At 45.7% G+C, this 20,054-nt stretch overlaps 1 long non-coding RNA gene across 3 annotated transcripts in view; it reads left to right on the top strand.

Annotated features, from left to right (window-relative positions):
- The first annotated feature begins 7,709 nt into the window (after positions 1-7,709).
- Positions 7,710-20,054, top strand: part of LOC123591531 — a 73,399-nt gene continuing 61,054 nt past the window's right edge. The window contains exons 1-3 of one of the 3 annotated variants that reach the window (XR_006709392.1): positions 7,710-8,339; positions 8,453-8,509; positions 9,048-9,087. This is a non-coding gene — a long non-coding RNA (uncharacterized LOC123591531). The remainder of the gene's footprint in view (positions 8,340-8,452; positions 8,510-9,047; positions 9,088-20,054) is intronic. The other 2 variants (XR_006709393.1, XR_006709391.1) reach the window with 2 other exon arrangements.

Here is a 20,054-nt window from a genome sequence, read left to right as displayed (position 1 = left end):
GCCCCAGGAAAAAGGATAAGCCGGTTCCGCGCTCACTCACGCCCCTGCCCCTGGGGGCGGGGAAGCCGCGGGCGCTTGTGGGACTTGTAGTTTTCCCGTGGGTGCACGGAGAAGGGGGCGTTGCTATAGTGATATGAAAATCCCGGCCCGCTGGCTGTGCCGAAGCTGGGGCAGGCTTCCTTTCTCTACGCCAACCCCCTCCTCTCACCCCTATCTGGTTCTTTATCAAACAGTTATTAAGCACGTAATATAGGTACTGTTCTAGGCACCAGGAATGACATCGCATTCTCCCTGATTAGAACTTTAAGGTGCCCTTGCGCCAGGATGACTAGTGGAGAGACTCATTTCCAAATCGGGCAGAAACTGTGCTATTCTTATGCCCAGTGCTATAAATGCTCAAACTCCTGCAACACTGTCCCTCTATCACCATTTCCTGAATAAACCTCGAATATGAGGCACTCTGCCTCACTCATTTTGGATGTCCCACAACCTCCTTAAACACTCAGAATTCTAGGGGCTGTTAGTATAGCTTTACAAACAGCTCAAATCTGAAGACAGGCCATCACCCTAAGAAAGGTGAAGCGGTGGCTCTTTCGGTATAGATCCTTTCCAGGATTACATAGGATTGGAATTTAAGGTTAGTCCAAATTATTTCCCTGTGCCATGCTGTGCTCTAATTAAGAATCTAAGGGGCATCTGGGTGGCTCTGTCAGTTAAGCGTCCAACTTTGGCTCAGGTCATGATCTTAACCATTCCCGAGTTTGAGCCCCGCATCGGGCTCTGTGCTGACAGTTCAGAGCCTGGAGCCTGCTTCAGATTCTGTGTCTCCATCTCTCAGCCCTTCCCCTGCTCATGCTCTGTCTCTCTGTCTCTCAGTAATAAATAAACATTAAAAAAAAAAAAGAAGAATCTAAACGTTGAGGCACCCTGGTTGGTTCAGTCAGAGCTGCATGGGACAGTTGATCTCTGGGTCATGGGCTTGAACCCCACGGTGGCTGCAGAGATTTACTAGTAGAGATTATGAAAAATATGGGGCACATGGATGGCTCAGCCAGTTGAGCATGCACTCTTGATTTCACCTCAGGTCATGATCTCATGGTTCCTGAGATCAGGCTCTGTGCTGACAGTGAGGAGCCTGCTTGGAATTCTCTCTCTCTCTCTCTCTCTCTGCTGTTCCCCTGCTTGTGTGCATGAGCGCTCTCCCTCTCTCTCTCAAAAATAAGTAAATAAACTTAAAAAAAAAAAAAAGACGAAGGAAAAAAGAATCTAAATGTAGTAATTGGAGGCTAAATATATGTTAAAAATATTTCTAAACTGGAGGTCCACCACATTCATGTGAAAGCATTTCTTGATTTTTCCTTCCTTCAACCCCTTCTACCACCACCCCCATATCCCTGCTGTCATCCAGCATTGTTGGTTCTCCATTCAGAATATATCCTGCATCCCTCCACCACTATCCGCTGCAACAGACCTCCAACAGGCCCCTGCTTGAGTTTACGCCTTCTTTAACCCACAGGTGATCTTTTAAAATCCTAAACCAGATCAAATTCATCCTCTTGCTTAAGGGGAAATGCAAGCTTCCCCTTGCACTTTGAATCAAATCCAAACATTCCACAAGACCCTGAATGACCTGGCCACAGCTTTCTCTTTTACTGCTGCCTGTGCGACCCTTTTACTGCACCCGTCCACTCACTTCTTGCTCTTGACAGCCAAGCTCAAGTTCCCCTTGGGACCTTTTGCACTTCTCTTCTTTGTGTGGGACGTTCTTTCGTGGCTCTTCTCATGGATGGCTCTTTATTTTTCAAATTCCAGCTCCAAGTCACCTCCTCAGGGACCTTATTTACTTATTTTAAATGCTTATTTTTGAGAGAGAGAGAGAGAGAGAGAGAGAGCACTAGCTGGGTAGGGGCAGAGACAGAGGGGGACAGAGGATCTGAAGTGGGCTCTATGCTGACAGCAGAGAGCCCAGTGTGGGGCTCGAACTCACAAACTGTGAGATCATGACCTGAGTCACCCAGGAGCCCCTTCAGGGACTTTATTGTTATTATTATTTTTTAAATTTTTTAATGTTTATTTATTTTTGAGAGAGAGGAGAGAGAGCATGAGTGGAGGAGGGCAGAGAGAGAGAGGGAGACACAGAATCCAAAGCAGGCTCCAGGCTCTGAGCTGTCAGCACAGAGCCCAACAGTGGGGCTCGAATTCACGAACTGTGAGATCATGACCTGAGCTGAAGTCGGGCGCTTAACCGACTGAGCCACCCAGGCACCCCACAATAGGCTGCTTCTTAAAGGTAGAGCACTGGATTAGGTAGCTTGCTGTTCTGACCCTTGTGAACTGTTTGGTTTTTAACATGAACAGGGGTCTGGGTCCAGTTCCTTCATGAGGAGACTTAGGCTTTCCTTCCCTGAGCCTCACCTTCTTTATCAGGTAAACTGGATTAAGTTGCTCTCATTCAGGGGTGGCTGGGTGGCTTAGTTGGTTAAGCGTCCAACTCTTGATTTGGGCTCAGGTCAGGAACTCATGGTTCATGAGTTCGGGCCACGGTACAGCGCCTGCTTGGGATTCACTCTCTGCCCCTCCCCCTGCTGGTGTGCGTGCATGTGCCCTTGCGTGCTCTCTCTCTCTCTCTCTCTCAAAATAAATGAATAAACTTTTAAAAAAAAAGTTACTATCATTCAACTTGAAGACTTCTATGACTTCAAAGTGCAATAAACAAGATCCAACGTTGAGCATGATAAACAGATAGAGTCTAAGTTTTAATTTGTGGAAATTAAATTAAAAATTAAAATTAAAATTAAAAAATTAAATTAAATTAAAATTTAAAATTTAAATTAAAACTGTCACATACTAGACACAGAAAATCATAGTTATCATCATTCTGTTAGACACCAGAATGGCAGCACCAAGAAGAATAAAACAGCCAAGAAGTATACCCTTTATGAGTTGCTTAATCTTTTATTAATTTTTGTAAAAGTATAACTATAGGGGCACCTGCCTGGCTCAGTTGGTAGAGCAGGCAACTTTTGATCTTGGGGTCATCAGTTCAAGCCCCACGTTGGGCATAGAGCTTCTTAAAAAAAAAGGAAAAAAAGTACAACCATAAATCTCACAGGCAGGGAATCTGCTCATAGTAAATCATCCTATTCATCAAATATCTAGTGTCTATTGCATGCCAGGCACAGTGCTGGACTCTGGGAAACATGGGTGAACATCTCTGTCCATCCACATGGAATTCACTGCCTCCTTCCTGCAGAGAGACAGTGAAAACAGCATATGGTTCCACTGAGAAGGAACTTGGTAGGGTGCTGTGATGTAGAGTAGGGAAGGGAGCGCCTAGAAAGGGATATGACTCTCAGGATGAGAAGTAGCCAGGTAGGATGAGAAGGTTGTCAGGGGAAGGGCATTCCAGGCCGAAACACAGAAGTTAGGGAGGGTGGTGAACAGCTCTAGTTGTCAGGAGAATGTAATGGGAAACCTTTGTAGGTTTTATTTTAAAATTTTTTTTTTTTTCAACGTTTATTTATTTTTGGGACAGAGAGAGACAGAGCATGAACGGGGGAGGGGCAGAGAGAGAGGGAGACACAGAATCAGAAACAGGCTCCAGGCTCTGAGCCATCAGCCCAGAGCCTGATGCGGGGCTCGAACTCACGGACCGCGAGATCGTGACCTGGCTGAAGTCGGACGCTTAACCGACTGCGCCACCCAGGCGCCCCCCTTTGTAGGTTTTAAATGAGGGAGTGAATTGATGTGATTATGCTTTTTAAAAAAAATTTTAAATTCATTTTGAGAGAGAGAGAGAGAGCTCATGTATTCAGGCGGGGGAAGAGCAAAGAGAGAGCAAACCCTAAGCAGGCTCCCTGATGCCAGCTCAGAGCCCTACGTGGGGCTCCATCCAAAAAACCATGAGATCATGACCTGAGCCAAAATCAAGAGTCAGATGCTTAACCGACTGAGCCACCCAGGCACCCCAATTTGGTTTTGCCTTGAAAGACCACTCTTTGGCTGCAGTGTGGAGAATGGATTAGAGGTGGGTTGAGAGAAGCAGCAGGAAAACCAGTTAGAAGGCTTTTGTAATGATCCTGATGAAGGATGTTTACTTGGAATGGGGCAGACTCAGAGGGCATGCAGAAAAGTAGATTTTTTTTTAAGTTTATTTATTTATTTAGAGAGAGGGAGAGAGAACGTGCATGCGAGTGCGTGCGCACACATGCGCACAAGTGGGGGAGGGGCAGAGAGCAAGTGAGAGAGAGAACCCCAAGCAGGCTCCACACCAGCAGGGCAGAGCCTGACACAGGGCTCCAACCCCCAAACCGCAAGATCGTGACTTGAGCCAAAACCAAGAGTTGGATGCTTAACCAACTGAGCCACCGAGGCATGCTGAAAAGTAGACTTTTTGAGAAATGTGATGGAGGCAGTAATTCATTGTATGGAGGGGGTAGAGTGAGGAATCCAGAAGGACTCTGGGAGGACATGTCAAATGGGTAGATGCTGGGAGTATGTTTTCTAATAGTTAAAAATTGGAAGATGAATGAGTGAGGTTGGGTGGCTGAATAGTGGGCATTAAGGATTCTGCTTAGTCTGAGATGCCTATGGGGAAGAGGGCAAGAGGGCAATTGGAGTTCATTGGAGGGCTCTGATCTTTAACCTGCAGTCTTTGGCATCCTCCATTTAAAATTGAGAGTCCCGGGGTGCCTGGGTGGCTCAGTCAGTTGAGCATCTGACTTCAGCTCAGGTCATGATCTCACGGGTTTGTGAGTTCAGGCCCCGCGTCAGGCTCTGTGCTGACAGCTCAGAGCCTGGAGCCTGTTTCAGATTCTGTGTCTCCCTCTCTCTACCCCTTCCCCGTTCATGCTCTGTCTCTCAAAAATGAATAAACGTTAAAAAATAATAATAAAAAAAAATAAATAGAATTGAGAGTCCCTAGGGGCACCTGGGTGGCTCAGTCGGTTAAGCCTCAGACTTCAGCTCATGTCATGATCTCACGGTTTGTGAGTTCAAGCCCCGCCTCAGGCTCTGTGCTGACAGCTCGGAGCCCGGAGACTGCTTCTGATTCCCTGTCTCCTTCTCTCTCTGCCCCTCCCCCACTTGTGCTCTCTCTCTATCAAAAATAAATAAATGTTGGGGCGCCTGGGTGGCGCAGTCAGTTAAGCGTCTGACTTCAGCCAGGTCACGATCTCACGGTCCGTGAGTTGCAGCCCCGCGTCAGGCTCTGGGCTGATGGCTCAGAGCCTGGAGCCTGTTTCCGATTCTGTGTCTCCCTCTCTCTCTGCCCCTCCCCCGTTCATGCTCCGTCTCTCTCTGTCCCAAAAATAAATAAAAGTTGAAAAAAAAAAATTTAAAAAAAAAATAAATTAAATAAATAAATAAATGTAAAATAAATAAATAAATAGAGAGTCCCTAAATCCATCTGCTCTGTGATGTATTAATTTTTGTATCTTGATGCATACATATATCAACAGTACAAGAAAGTAGACGTTTGAGCTTTCCAGTTTCAGAACATTTCAACAAAAGTACCAGACTTTCGGAAAGGGAGAGAAGCAGAGCGGGGACCCCAGTGGCAGGAACCGTTAGCATAAGTTGAAATGACTGTTAATTAGGAATTCAGTTGAAACATCTTGTTCAACACAGGTTGCTAAGCAACAGTGGCCACCGAAACATGTGGCCATTCCTTTGCCACAGAGCTCCTGGGCCTGGGTCTCATGCTGTATGTACGGCAGGTACCCTTTCTGGTTGGTCTGAATCATGCCTTCGGAGACGCCGGGGTGGCTCAGTTGGTGAGGTGTCCAGCTTCAGCCCAGGTCATGATCTCACAGTTCGTGGGGTTGAGCCCCTCGTTGGGCTCTGAGCTGACAGCACAGAGCCTGGAGCCTGCTTCGGATTCTGTGTCTCCCTCTCTCTGACCCTCCCTTGCTCACGCGCTGTCTCTCTGTCTCTCTCTTTCTCTCTCGCTCTCAAAAAAATCAATAAACATTATGAAAAATCTGAATCATGCCTTTACACATGGACCTCCTACACCCCTCTCTTTTCAGGGTCTCCCTTTTGTGAGTCACTGCTCCTCTCTCTGGGGGTCATTGATCTCTTGTTTGCTACTGGATCATTCTCAGTAGCAACACGAATGTGCTCTTGTGTCACCCAAACTATACAAATAAATCCCTGGAACCCACCTTCTCCATCCCTTGTATTGTGCTAGTCCACCCCCAATCTTTTGGAAGACTTGTCTGCACACACTACCTCTACTTCTGCTTCTCCTTCTTCACCTGTCCCCACACTCCACCAAAAATGATTTTGTTAAGTTCACACACAGCTTCTCTGATGTATAGCCACACCTTTCTTCCCTCAGCAGCATTTGACATAAGTGATCATTCCATCCTTCCTGAAATGCTGTCCTTTCTTGGGTCCCCTTTGGTCTTCCTCCTGCCTCTCTGGCCAGCCTTCTCTCCTTTCTAGGGCTTTTCTCCTCTACCCGAACCCTAAATATTGGCGTTCTCCAGGGCCCTGTCCTGGGCCTGCATTTTTCTCTTTACTTCTCACCATGAGTGACGTCTTTTATTTTTAGTGCTCTAAATATCATTTATATGCCCCAAATTCACATCTCCAGCCCATGTGTTTGTCATCTGAGCTCCAGACTCCTATACGCATCTTTATAGATGACAAGTGGAAATTGCATCATAAACCACAAAACAGAACACTTTATTCCCTTACCGCATATCTATTTCTCTTCTAGTTTTCCCCATCTCAGTACACAGCTCTACTAAGCACTCAAGAACTTTGAACCCATCAGCAAATCCATCCCTCCTTTCAATCCATCAACAAATCCCATTAATTCTCCAAAACCTGCCTCAAATATTTCCATTTCTTTCTATCCCTACTGGCACTGCTTAAATCCAGACCACCATCATCCCTCCGCTGGATGCCACTGGAGCCTCCTAGCTGGTCTCCTGTTTTACCCTAACTCATAAATTGGATCGATTAATTCCCCCGAATCACTGATTTGCAGGTTGGGTGCTCGTTTCTTTTTTTTTTTTTTTTTAATTTTTTTTTCAACGTTTATTTATTTTTGGGACAGAGAGAGACAGAGTATGAGTGGGGGAGGGGCAGAGAGAGAGGGAGACACAGAATCGGAAACAGGCTCCAGGCTCTGAGCCATCAGCCCAGAGCCCGATGTGGGGCTCGAACTCACCGACCGCGAGATCGTGACCTGGCTGAAGTCGGACGCTTAACCGACTGCGCCACCCAGGCGCCCCTGGGTGCTCTTTTCTATACCAAATCCCCCACGTCTGCTGGGCTTCCCCCAATTATTTTACAAGACCTCTGGGAGAAGGGGCAAGGAGGGTGGCACAGTTCCTGTCCTCATGGAGCTTCCATTCCAATGTGATCTAAAGGAAAGGAGCCTAACTTTTTCTGGTCGTGACCTCGGGCCCACAAGGTGCTAACAGCTTTGACGCTGCCGGGCCACCTGTGACTCTGGGCAGGCCTCAGTTTTGCCTCCTCTGCAAAATGGTACGACAACGGGCAGCTCCACCCCTGGCGCTCCACTGGTACGTTGTGGAGGTAAAGGCGGAGGGGTGAGGTGGTGGTCTCCCAGGCCCCGCCAATTCCAAGCCCCGACAGGCGGGGCGAGGGCGGGTCCCGCGGCCACGTGGCTTGGGGCGCGCGCAGGTTCCGAGCGCCAACCGCCGGCAGCCCCGCCAGCCCCGCCCCCGCCCCCGGCGCGCGGCCGGCCCCTCCCCGGGGCTGGAAGGCTGAAGCCCTTTGGGGAGCGAGTCCGGCCGTAGCGCGAAGGAGCGCGGCGCGGGCTCGCCTGGGCACAGGGGCCCAGGCTGGGGGGGGGGGGGGGGGGTCAGTGCCGGCCGTGTAGGTGGGAGGCGCTGAGGGTGTAGCGGGCCACCAGGCCGTGGAGAACCACTGAGCTGGGGGCCGGCAGAGCTGGGACACCGCCCCCGGGTTTCGCCGTGGGGGCGGGGGCGGGGGCGGCGAGACCCCGCCCCCTTTTGTCTTAGGTACTCGGAGGTGGGGGGCTGCGCCCGGCCAGAGCAATTAGCCCAGCGCCGGGCCTGGAGCGACTGGGACTTGCAATGTCCCGGCCTTGATTGCAATCACTGTGCGGGGGTGGGGGGAGGGGAAACAAAGGGAGTGATAACTGGGCTGACGGAGGATAACTGCCATTATTAAGCACCCCGGGCTGGCCAGGAGCAGTCACCGCCTCTTCCTTCCCGAGGGGGCAGCCGAGGCACACGGGATACAAGCATGTGTCCTGGAATTGTGGAAGAGGCAGAGCTGGGATACGAACCTGGGACATGTGGCTCCTGGCCCGCTCTGCGCCAGGATGAGGAAAACGTGTATGTGAAACAGGATTTGAAAACCTGGAAGGGTTTGATGAGTGGCAATAACCGGGCGAGCTCAGCCCTAATCGCCCGTGGGAAGACTTTTATCTTTTTTTTTTTCTTAATAGGCTCCACTTTCCTCCACCGTAAAAATGGCTGGACTTAGGAAAACTAATGACTAATATGTAAGTAGTGCTTTGCAACGCATAAAAAAGCACTTTCAATTACGTTGTCGTAGGTAATGCCTCACAATTAACTCCCGTAGTAAGCTTTTTTATTAGCCTCCTTGGAAGATGAAGACATTGTGTCCTAGAGAGTTTTGTTAGATCAGGGAGCAGTGATAGAGCATTATATTGAATAAGTCAAAGGTTTTTCAGGATAACTGCCTCGGATGAGCATAAAACTCGAGAAATCGAACATCCTGGGACCTCATCATCTGCTAGTTTAAAATACTTTTGCTGAATCTGCTTACCCTTCCCGACTGTCAACAAACTGTACCTACGCAACCCAAACTGCTACGACACAGCTATTATTTTTAATATTTCTTTCGGGTCTTGGCTGTGCTGCGATGAGTCCTTCAGGCAAAGTCACAACTGAGAAGGAGTCAGATGGGGAGTTGGTTGCGTTCTGAATATTCCAACTGTTTTGGGTCTTCTAAGTAACAATTATTTTGAGGGCATTGGTGATAAATAATAATAATAATTTTGTCCTTCCTATTGACAGGTCCACCTCCTAGCAAATGTTTGGAATGAACATGAGAAATGTAAGTAGGGATTTTGAAGTATCAGTTAAAGGAACCTAAACTGTTTATTTAGGAAATACTGGCAGTTAATGTGGTGATAACCATTTCAGGATGTATAAAGTTAATTGGTAGACGCTTATCAAATGCCCATTTTTGAGGAGTATATTTCATAATACATGGGGCGAGGTCTACACAGGTGGCAGGCAGTGTGTCATCACAAACACGACAGACACCCCGAGAGATGCAATTTTTTTCAGTCCCTATGGGTCTGTTAAAGGGAAGATGGGCACTCTGTTTCCTAATGTCTGTGATGGGTACCAGGTGTTTTCTGGGCTAAATGTTTTCATTTATCCTGTAACCACTTTTATCCTCACAACACACTTAAAAGGCAGGAGGAGTTCTTATCTTTTTTAGAAATGAGACTTAAGCTTAGGAAGGCTAAGTAAACCAGCCTTCTTGGAGCCAGAACAACTTTTCGCTAAACCACACTTTTCACATTGTTGATCCGGGTTCAGAGACAACAAATATTTAACGAACATCTACTTACACCAGGTGCTTTTGAGTATTTTATTGAATCCTCATGACAGGCAGTCGTGCCTTTTGCTCATTTCAGCCGATCACCTTAGCAATCTATTAGCAATCTATTGATTGCTTGCAATCTATTAGCAAGCATTCAAAGGAAATAGTCCACTCCCTCATGTAGGACAGGAGATAAGCATGTGGAAGTCCACGGGAATGTTGTGCCCCCCCTTTCTAAATATGATGGGTGTTGTGGGGATACCAACAGCAGCAATTCCTTTAATATAGTCCTGACCTCTTCAAAAGGTTGGTGCAGAGCACAAAATGTGGGACTTGTATGACAAATCGAGTTGCAAGAGCATTTTATCCCACTGGTGACAATTAAGTCTGAAAATGCCATTGGTTTCCTGTGATAGATGCACACATAGTGATTAATGGCACTAACCATTGATCCGACACTTGGACCAATTAGCTGTTACTTATAAAAAAACATCAGGTGGAAATTCTGACATGGCTATAAGCCAGGCTGCGGGAAGGGGGCTGAATAGGTGGGCAAGGCACGGTTCCGAGTCTGAAGGGCCTTGGATGTTATTCTAAGACATTTGAGTTTTAATCTGTGGGCAGTGGGAGCCACTACAGTGTTTGAAAGGGAAGTGACAGGATGGGTATATACTTTAGGTGAAGTCCTACGGCAGAGTTGAGGATGGATTGGAGCAGGTGGAACTGGAAGCAGGGAGGTCAGGAAAAGAACTATTGCAGTTAGTTGATTGGAATGAACGTGGAGGTGTCCAGTAACTGATAAAAATGCTAACAGCTCTCATCCGTTGAGCTCTTCCTGTGTGGGGGGCTGTGTGTGCATTATCTTTGAGCTAAATCTCATTATCCCCATTTTACGGGGTAGGAGGCTATGCAGGTGACTTGTGTAAGGTCACACAGTGACTAAGTGATAGAGCCAGAGTTCAAATCCACGTCTGTCTGAATCTAAAGCCTTAAGGCTGCAAATCTAAATCTATGTTGCAAACATAAACACCTGTGACTAGTATTAGGCAGACTATCCAGATCTTTGTACAGCGGAAATTGCCGTATAAAGTACCAGTCTGGTTGACTTGTATCTCAGACACATCCCAAATCTGCCCTCTTACCTCCTTACCCTACTACCCCGGATGAGTCACCGTCATTTCCTGCCTGTGGTCCTACAATAGATGCCTATTTTCCCAGTGTCTTCACTTGCCAACTGAAAACCTATTCTTCACCTAACAGCTTGAATGATCTCTTTAAAATATCAATCAGGGGCACCTGGCTGGCTCAATGGGTAGAGCATGAGACTATTGACCTTGGGGTCCTGAGTTTGAGCCCCACGTCGGGTGTAGAGATTACTTACGAAAAATGAAAATGCATAGAAGCTGCAAAAATAAAATATAAATCAAACTATGCCCTCCTCCTTCTTAAAACACGTGCCTGGTTCCTTCATCACTCTTAAAATCTGATTCCTTACCTTGAGTTATAGGGGCCTATATGATCTGTCAGCCACCTGCCCAGCCCATTTCATTTTGTTCCTTTCTCATTGAATTTCAGCCCTACTGCCCTTCTTTCTGTCGCTGGAACATGCCAAGCTTGTTCTTGCCTTGGGGAATTTGCACTTGTAGTTTCTTTCTAGAATGTTCTTTTCCTAGATACTCTCACGTCTGGCTGCTTCTTGCCATTTAGGTTTCAGTTCAAATGTTGTCTCCCCAGAAAGGCCTTTCCTGAGCACCCAGTATAGTTTGTGAAGCTCTCTACCGTATCACCTCTTAAAGTTTTCTTCATTGAATCTATGGCCACACCACCCTGAACACGCCCGATCTTGTCTGATCTCAGAAGCTAAGCAGGGTCGGGTCTGGTTTGTACTGGGGCGCCTGGGTGGCTCAGTCAGTTAAGCGGCCGACTTCAGCTCAGGTCATGATCTTACAGTCCGTGAGTTCGAGCTCCACGTCGGGCTCTGTGCTGACAGCTTAGAGACTGGAGCCTGCTTCAGATTCTGTGTCTCCCTCTCTCTCTGACCCTCCCTCATTCATGCTCTGTCTCTCTCTGTCTCAAAAATAAATAAACATTAAAAAAAAAAAAATTTTAAAGCATCCGACTTCAGCTCAGGTCATGATTTTGTAGCTTGTGGGTTCCAGCCCCGCAAGGGGCTCTGTGCTGACAGCTCAGAGCCTGGAACCTGCTTTGGATTCTGTGTCTCCCTCTCTCTCTGCTCCTCCCCCACTCGTGCTCTGTCTTTCTCTCTCCCTCTCAAAAATAAATAATAAAAAACATTAAAATTAAAAAAAAAACTTAAAGTTTCTTCATTGAACTTATCACAATATACTATTTAGTGTTTATTTATTTTCTGCTTCCCTGAATTGTAATAGCTAAGACTTATCGAATGCTTACTCTTGTTAGCCACTATTCCAAGTGCTTTAATACGTATGTATGTATATATACATATGTATTTTATATACATACATATCTATTTTAGTATGTATGTATATATGTATATATATACACACACATACATACTAAAGTTTATTTATTTATTTTGAGAGAGTGCAAGTGGGGAAGGGGCAGAGAGAATCCTGAGCCGGCTCTGCACAACTAATGTAGGGCCCCATCTCGCAAACCAAGAGATCATGCATGACCTGTGCTGAAGTCAGACGCTTAACCAACTGAGCCTCCCAGGTGCCCCTATTTTTTGTCTTAAAAAAAAAAAAATGTTTATTTATTTATTTTGAGAAAGAGAGGCAGAGAGAGTGCATGCACATGAGCAGGGGAGGGGCAAAGAGAGAAGGAGAGAGACTTTCAGCAGGCTCCATGCTATCTGCACAGAGCCTGATGTGGGTTCAATCTCACAAACTGTGAGATCATGATCTGAGCCAAAATCAAGAGCTGGATGCTTAACTAACTGAGCCACCCAGGTGCCCCTTCTTGTCTTTTTTATGCTAGCTGTTTATGCTAGCTTTTTTATGCTAGCTAGCTAGCTGTTATTCTGACAGGTGTAAGGTGATATCTCATTGTGGTTTTGTTTTGCATTTCCCTATGATGAGTGATATTGAGCATCTTTCCATTTGTCTGTTGGCCATCTGTATGTTTTCTTTGGAAAAATGTCTATTCCGGTCCTCTGCCCATTTTTTTAAATTTTAATTTTCTTAATCTGTAAATCCAACATGGGGTTCTAACTCACAACCCCAAGGTCAAGAGTTGAGCATGCTCTACCAACGGAGCTAGCCAGGCACCCCTGCCCAGTTTTTAAATGTTTGTTTGTTTGTTTGTTTGAAAGAGAGAGAGGGAGGGAGGGAGAGAGCAAGCCAGGGAGGGGCAGAGAGAGAAGGAAAGAGAAATCCCAAGCAGGCTTTGCACTGTCAGCTCAGTGCCTGATAAGGGGCTTGAACTCACGAACTCTGAGATCATGACCTGAGTTAAAACCAAGTTAAAACCAAGAGCTGGACTGATCCATGTAGGCGTCCCTCCCCTGATCATTTTTAATTGGATTTTTGGGATTTTTGTTTTGTTTTAGCTTTGAGTTATATTCTTTATATATTTTGGGTATTAATCCCTTATGGGATATATCATTTGCAAGTATCTTCTCCCATTCAGTAGGTTGCCTTTTCCTTTTGTTGATGGTTTCCCTCTCTGTGCAACAATAGCTTTTTATTTTGGTGTAATCCCAATAGTTTATTTTTGCTTTTGTTTCCCTTGCCTGAGGAGTCTTATCCAGAAAAATGTTGCTAGTGTCATTATCAAAGAAATTAACTTCTGCTTTCTTCTAAGAGTTTTATGGTTTCAGGTCTCACATTTGGATCTCTAATTCATTTTGAGTTTATTTTTGTGTATTGTGTAAGAAAGTGGTCCAGTTTCATTCTTTTGCATGTAGATATCCAGTTTTCCCAGTACATTTAATGAAGAGATCATCTTTTGCCCATTGAATACCCTTGCCTCTTTTGTTGTAGATTAATTAAGCATATGTGTGGATTTTGTTCCAGGTTCTCTATTCCTTTTTTTTTTCTTAATTTAATTTACTTAATTTATTTTTAAATGTTTATTTATTTTTTATTTTTTTTTAACATTTATTTATTTTTGGGACAGAGAGAGACAGAGCATGAACGGGGGAGGGGCAGAGAGAGAGGGAGACACAGAATCGGAAACAGGCTCCAGGCTCTGAGCCATCAGCCCAGAGCCTGACGCGGGGCTCGAACTCCCGGACCGCGAGATCGTGACCTGGCTGAAGTCAGACGCTTAACCGACTGCGCCACCCAGGCGCCCCAAATGTTTGTTTATTTTTGAGAGAGAGAGAATGAGCAGGGGAGGGGCAGAGAGAGAGGGGACAGAGAGAGTCTGGAGTGGACTCTGTGCTGACAGCAGACAGCCCCATGCAGGGCTTGAACTCACGAGCCATGACGTCATGACCTGAGCCAAAGTTGGATGGTTAACTGACTGAGCCACCCAGGTGCCCCCCCCCCCAAGATTTTATTTTTAAGTGATCTCTATACCCAGTGTGGAGCTCAGACTCACAACCACAAGATCAAGAGTCGCATGCTCCTACCTACCAAGCCATCCAGGCGCCCCATGTGCTGATAACTCTTTACTGTTGATCTGTGTGTCCATTTTTTGTGTCCACACCGTACTGTTTTAATTACCACAGCTTTGTAGTATATCTTGAAATCTGGGATTGTGATAGTGCCAGCCTGCTCTTCTTTTTCAAGATTTGCTTGGCTATTCAGGATCTTTTGTGGTTCCAAACAAAATTTTAACTATGTGTTCTAGTTCTGGGGAAACCTGTACCCACACTCTTAATTAAGTGAGAGCAGACACCTTATCTTTCCCACCTCTGCGTCCCAGCACCTTGGACATTGCACGGTGTTTGGCAGGCTCTTAATTACAATCGTGGAATGAAAGACTGTAGTCACGATAGAAATAGAACTACATTATTAACCAAAAGTTAGGAATTAGCCTTGATTCTGCTCTCTGCCACTCACAATTCCTTCTGCAAATTCTGCAAAGAAGCAGAACTTCTCACCTATAATATATATCTCCATATGTCCACTTGCTGCGTTCCCATTGCTACCACCCTTCTCCAGTTCTTGGTTGACTTTGTCCTAGATGTCACTACTACCTCCCAGTGGTTGCCTAAATCACTGGCCTCAGGCACCTCTTCTGACTGCTTATTGGTATCTGCTGAAGCAAAGAATCAGGTGCACTATTAGGGCAGAAATCTATTTTTTTAAGCTTGTTTATTTTGAGAGAGAGACAGAGAGAGAACTGGCAGGGGAGGGGCAGAGAGAGAGAGAGGGAGAGAGAGAATCCCAAGCAGGATCCCATGTTGTCAGTGCAGAGCCCAGCGTGGGGCTTCATCTTGCAAACCATGAGTTCGTGACCTAAAGGGCAGAAATACGTATTTCTGTTGAATGAAAATTTCCTGGCTGACCCTAGCGTGTTAGTTTCTGTAACAAAGTGCCACAGACTGTGTGGCGTAAACAGCAGAAGTTTACTTTTTCTGGAGGCTGGAAGTCCAAGAACAAAGTGTCGGCAGGTTTTCTTTCTTCGGAGGCCTCTCTCCTGGGCGTGCAGATGCCAGCTTCTCGCTGTGTCCTCCCATGGTCATTCATCTGTGCGCACGTGTTTGTGTCCTAATCTCTTCTTATAAGGATACCAGTCATAGGGCCCACCTCCATGACCTCATTTTACCTTGATTATATCTTTTTTTTTTTTAATGTTTATTATTTTTTGAGAGAGAGAGAGAGAGCAGGAGAGGGGCAGAGAGAGAGGGAGAGAGAGAATCCTCAGCAGGTTCTGTGTTGTCAACTCAGAGTCCGACACGGGGCTTGAACTCACAAACTGTGAGATCATGACCTGAGCCAAAATCATATGCTCAACACTGAGTCACCCAGGTGCCCCTACCTTGATTGTATCTTGGCCCTGTCTCCAAATACAGTCACAGTCACAGATTTAAAGAGGTTGGGATGCAGTTGAGCCCATAACACAAGTGACCTCTGTCCGGTGCTGCACAAAGCTGCCAGCTTGAGGTAGTTTCAGCAGGAGCTCACACTACATTCCTTTAGGTGCCATCCTGTGTCTGCAAAGCTGAGTTTGTTAGATGTTGTTGTGATAAAAAGTATTGTGCATGATGTGGAACCAGAAATGATTCCTGATTCCGAGGTTTGAGGAGGTGTGCGGTGCTAAACAGGCTTTCAGTTCTTGGGACAGAAATACTGAGTTTGTTTGGGCTTATCTGCTTAATGAACAGAACTATTAGGTATTTTTGGAGACCTAGGGAGTCATGAAACAATTACTGAAGCACTGGCTGCCCCATGAATTGTGAAAAGTTGGGAGCCTTTATTCCAAACAAGTCAGCAACACCAGGGGAAGATTTTAATTCTACAGATTTCCCCACGTCCCACCCGAGACCCTATTGAAAAAAGTATCTGGGAGTTGAGCCCTGGGTCAGTTTCGGGATCCACTGGTCTAGCCTAACCCCTTCATTAAGTCCTAGAAAGGGAAATCTTTGGAAATCTTTTGCCAGAGGTCATACAGCAAGTTAGTGGCTGAGCTGGGACTAGAATCCAGATTCTAAAGGAATCCATCAGATTCTCTTCCTCTTCATCAGCATTTCCCGTACCCAGATCTGCAGATGTTGTCATGACCATCTGCTGCTTAAAAACAGACATGGCTCGGGGGCGCCTGGGTGGCTTAGTTGGTTCAGTGTCCAACTTCCGCTCGGGTTGTGATCTCGCGGTTTGTGAGTTTGAGCCCCGCGTTGGGCTCTGTGCTGACAGCTTGGAGCCTGGAGCCTGCTTCAGATTCTGTGTCTCCCCCTCTCTCTGCCCCTCCCCTGTTCACGCTCTGCCTCTCTCTCTCTCAATAATAAATAAACTTTAAAAAACAAAACAAAACAAAACAGACATCGCCCTGACCTCAAAGACAGCAATTACACGGACAAACTCCATATTGAGTACATCAGTTGCGTTTTAAAAATTTATATCGTATAAGATCTGTATGAGGAAAACTGCGAAACTCATGAAAGATTTTAAAGATTAAGTAAAGGGAGAGATATTTCATGTTTATGGATGGAAAGACGCCATATTGTCAAGATGTCCGTTCTTTTCAACTTGATCTATAGATTCAGTTCAGTCTCAAGATCCCACAAGTTCTTTTGTGGATTCTAAAGTTTGTATGTAGAGGCAAAAAGAATAACTAACTAAGCATTGAGAAAGAACAAAGTCAGGGGCGCCCGGGTGGCTCAGTCGGCTAAGCGTCCGAGTTCAGTTCATGAATTCGAGCCCTGCATCGGGCTCTGTGCTGACAGCACAGAGCCTGGAGCCAGCTTCCGATTCTGTGTCTCCCTCTCTCTGCCCACCCACCCTCTCAAAAATAAATAAACATGAAAAAGAAAAAAAAAAAAAAAAAAGAGAGCAAAGTCTGAGCGATGTGGGCAGACCAGGTCCAAGGATCCAGAGGGGTTCCTACGGGACCAGCCGAGAGGATCCCTAGCTGCACGCAGGGTAGAGATCCAACGCAGGCCAGCAGGAGGTGAGACGAGAGTTTACTGAAGGTGCAAAGAGAGTGCAGGTACAGAGTGTCTGGGAGACTGAGAGAGGAAAGGAGAGGGTCTCATCTTTGCTCAGGACCTGGGGTTTTGACTGAGGCTTATAGTCTGCTGTATATGCCCTCTCAGGCATCAAGGAACCTGTTAGAACAAAGACAAAGGCTCAAGTGTTATTCCTTGGCACCAGAGGGTTTTGGCATTGAGATGTCTAGCACCTGTGGTCTGGAATACGCATATGATGGTTCTGTTGGTCGTTCTCAGCTGGTCCTCCTTTAGATGTTGTCTATTCTAAAGAATTCATCAACTCCTTGTCCCTTACAAGGAGGATGTACACTATGTGCATTATGAGGCTTGTGTGAAGTGAGGTGTGCAGGTCCTAGCAAGATTGGAAGTGGGAAAAGGAGCAAAAAGCAGATTAAAAAAAAATTTTTTTTAATGTTTGTTTATTTTTGAGAGAGAATGAGTGGGGAAGGGGCAGAGAGAGAGGGAGACACAGAACCTGAAGCAGGTTCCAGGCTCCGAGCTGTCAGCACAGAGCCCGACGCGGGGCTCGAACCCACAAACCACGAGATCATGACCTGAGCCGAAGTCGTCACTTAACCGACTGAGCCACCCAGGCACCTGGCAAAGAGCAGAGTTTTATGGAGTCTTTTGGTTTCTCCATCTCCAGAGGACTGATACCACCCAACTTCAAGACTTCCTAGAAAGCTACAGTAATCAAGCCAATGTGGTATTGGTGAGGAATAGACAAATAGGTCAATGGAACAGAATGGAAAGCCCAGAAATAGACCCACATAAAAACAGTTGACTCCTTGACCAAGGAGAAAGGCAATGCAATAGAGCAAAGGGGGCCTTTTCAACAAATGGTGTAGAACAATTGGGCATCCATATGCAAAAAAAAAAAAAAAAAAAAAAAGAATCCAGACATAGACCATACAACAACTCATTTTTTTTTTTTTAATTTTTCTTGAGTTTATTTATTTATTTTGTGAGAGAGCGAGAGCACAAGCAGGGGAGGGGCAGAGAGAAGGAGAGACAGAATCCTAAGCAGGCTCTGGACCATTAGCCCAGAGCCCTATGGGGGGCTCGAACCCATGAACCTTGAGATCATGACCTGAGCTGAGATCAAGAGTTGGATGCTTAACTGGCTGAGCCACCCAGGCACCTCAATCCTTGACAAAATTTAACTTGAAATGAATCGTAGACCTAAATGTAAAATGCAAAGCTATAAAACCCCTAGGAGATAACATAGGGTAAAAATATGGATGATCATGGAGATGGTGATGACTTTTTAAACTTTTTTCTTCTTGAGAGAGAAGGTAAGAGCACATGAGCAGGGGAGGGGCAGAAAGAGAAGAAGAGAGAATCCTAAGCAGGCTCTGCACTGATAGCAGAGGGGATCAGTCTCACAACTGTGACATGTTCACTTGAGCTGAAACCAAGAGTCAGATACTTAACCAACTAAGCCACCTAGGCACCCCAAGATTTTTATTTATTTATTAAAAGTAATCTCCACCCATTGTGGGGCTTGAACTTACAACCCTGAGATCGAGTCCCATGCTCTACCCACTGAGCCAGGCAGGCGCCCCATGGTGATGACTTTCTAGATACAACAAAGGAGTGATCCATGAAAGAAAGAATTGAGAAACTGGACTTCATTAAAATTAAACATTTTTGCTCTACAAAGGACATTGTCAAGAGAATGAAGAGCCGGACTGGGAGAAAATATTTGCAAAGGACATCTCTGATAAAGGACCAAGATCCACAATATAAAAAGAACTCTTAAAATGCAATGATAAGAAACTAACCTGATTTTTAAAATGGGCCAGAGATCTTAATAGACACAACAGATGGCAAGTAAGCATATGAAAAGATGCCCTACGTCATGTAACAGCAATGAACTGCAAAAAAACGAGGTGCCAGTATACACCCATTGGAATCGCCAAAATGTAGAATACTGACGGCAAATGCTGGCAGGGATACGGAACAGCAGGAACTTTCATTCACTGGTAGTGGGAATGCAAAATGGTACATTCAATTTGGAAGACAGTTGGATGGTTTCTAACAAAACTAAGCATAACCTAACCCTACCGTCCGACAATTGTACTTCTTGGTGTCCACTCAAAGGAGTTGAAAGCTTGTGTCCACACAAAAACTTGCACATGGACGTTCATAAGTGTCTTTCTTCGTAGTTGCCAAAAGGCAAATGGAGAGATAAACTGTGGTCCATCCAGACAATGGGATATTATTCAGTGCTAAAAAGAAACGATCTAGCAAGCCATGAAAAGACAATGGAGGAACCTTGAATGTGTATAACTGAGTGAAAGAAGCCAATCAAAAGACTACATGCTGTATGAGTCCACTTATATGACATTCTAGAATAGGTAAAACCATGGAGACAATAAAAGATCAGTGGTTGTTAGGGGGAGGGAGAGATGAAGAGACAAGGGCACAGAGGATTTTTAGGGCAGTGAAAGTATTCCATGTGATGCTGTAATGGTGGATGCATGCCATACGTTTGCCTAAACTCACAGAATGTACAACACCAAGGATAAGCCCTAAGTAAACTGTGGAGTTAGGATGATAATGATGTGTCCATGTAGGTTCATCAGTTATAACAAATGTACTGCTCTGGTGGGACATGTTCACCATGGGGGAGGCCATGAATGTATGCGGGCCAGGGGCGTATAGGAAATCTCTGTACTTTCCACTCTATTTATTTATTTTTTATTAAAAATTTTTTCACATTTATTTTTGAGAGACCGAGTGAGATAGAGTATGAGCGGGATAGGGGCAGAGAGAGAGGGGGGACACAGAGTCTGAAGCAGGCTCCAGGCTCTGAGCTGTCAATACAGAGCCTGACATGGGGCTCGAACTCATGGACCATGAGATCATGATCTGAGCCGAAGTC

This window comes from Leopardus geoffroyi, chromosome B4, assembly GCF_018350155.1.
Source record: "Leopardus geoffroyi isolate Oge1 chromosome B4, O.geoffroyi_Oge1_pat1.0, whole genome shotgun sequence".
Taxonomy (NCBI): domain Eukaryota; kingdom Metazoa; phylum Chordata; class Mammalia; order Carnivora; family Felidae; genus Leopardus; species Leopardus geoffroyi.
The sequence above is the reverse complement of the archived record's forward strand: the minus strand, read 5'-3'. Positions and strand labels throughout refer to the sequence as shown.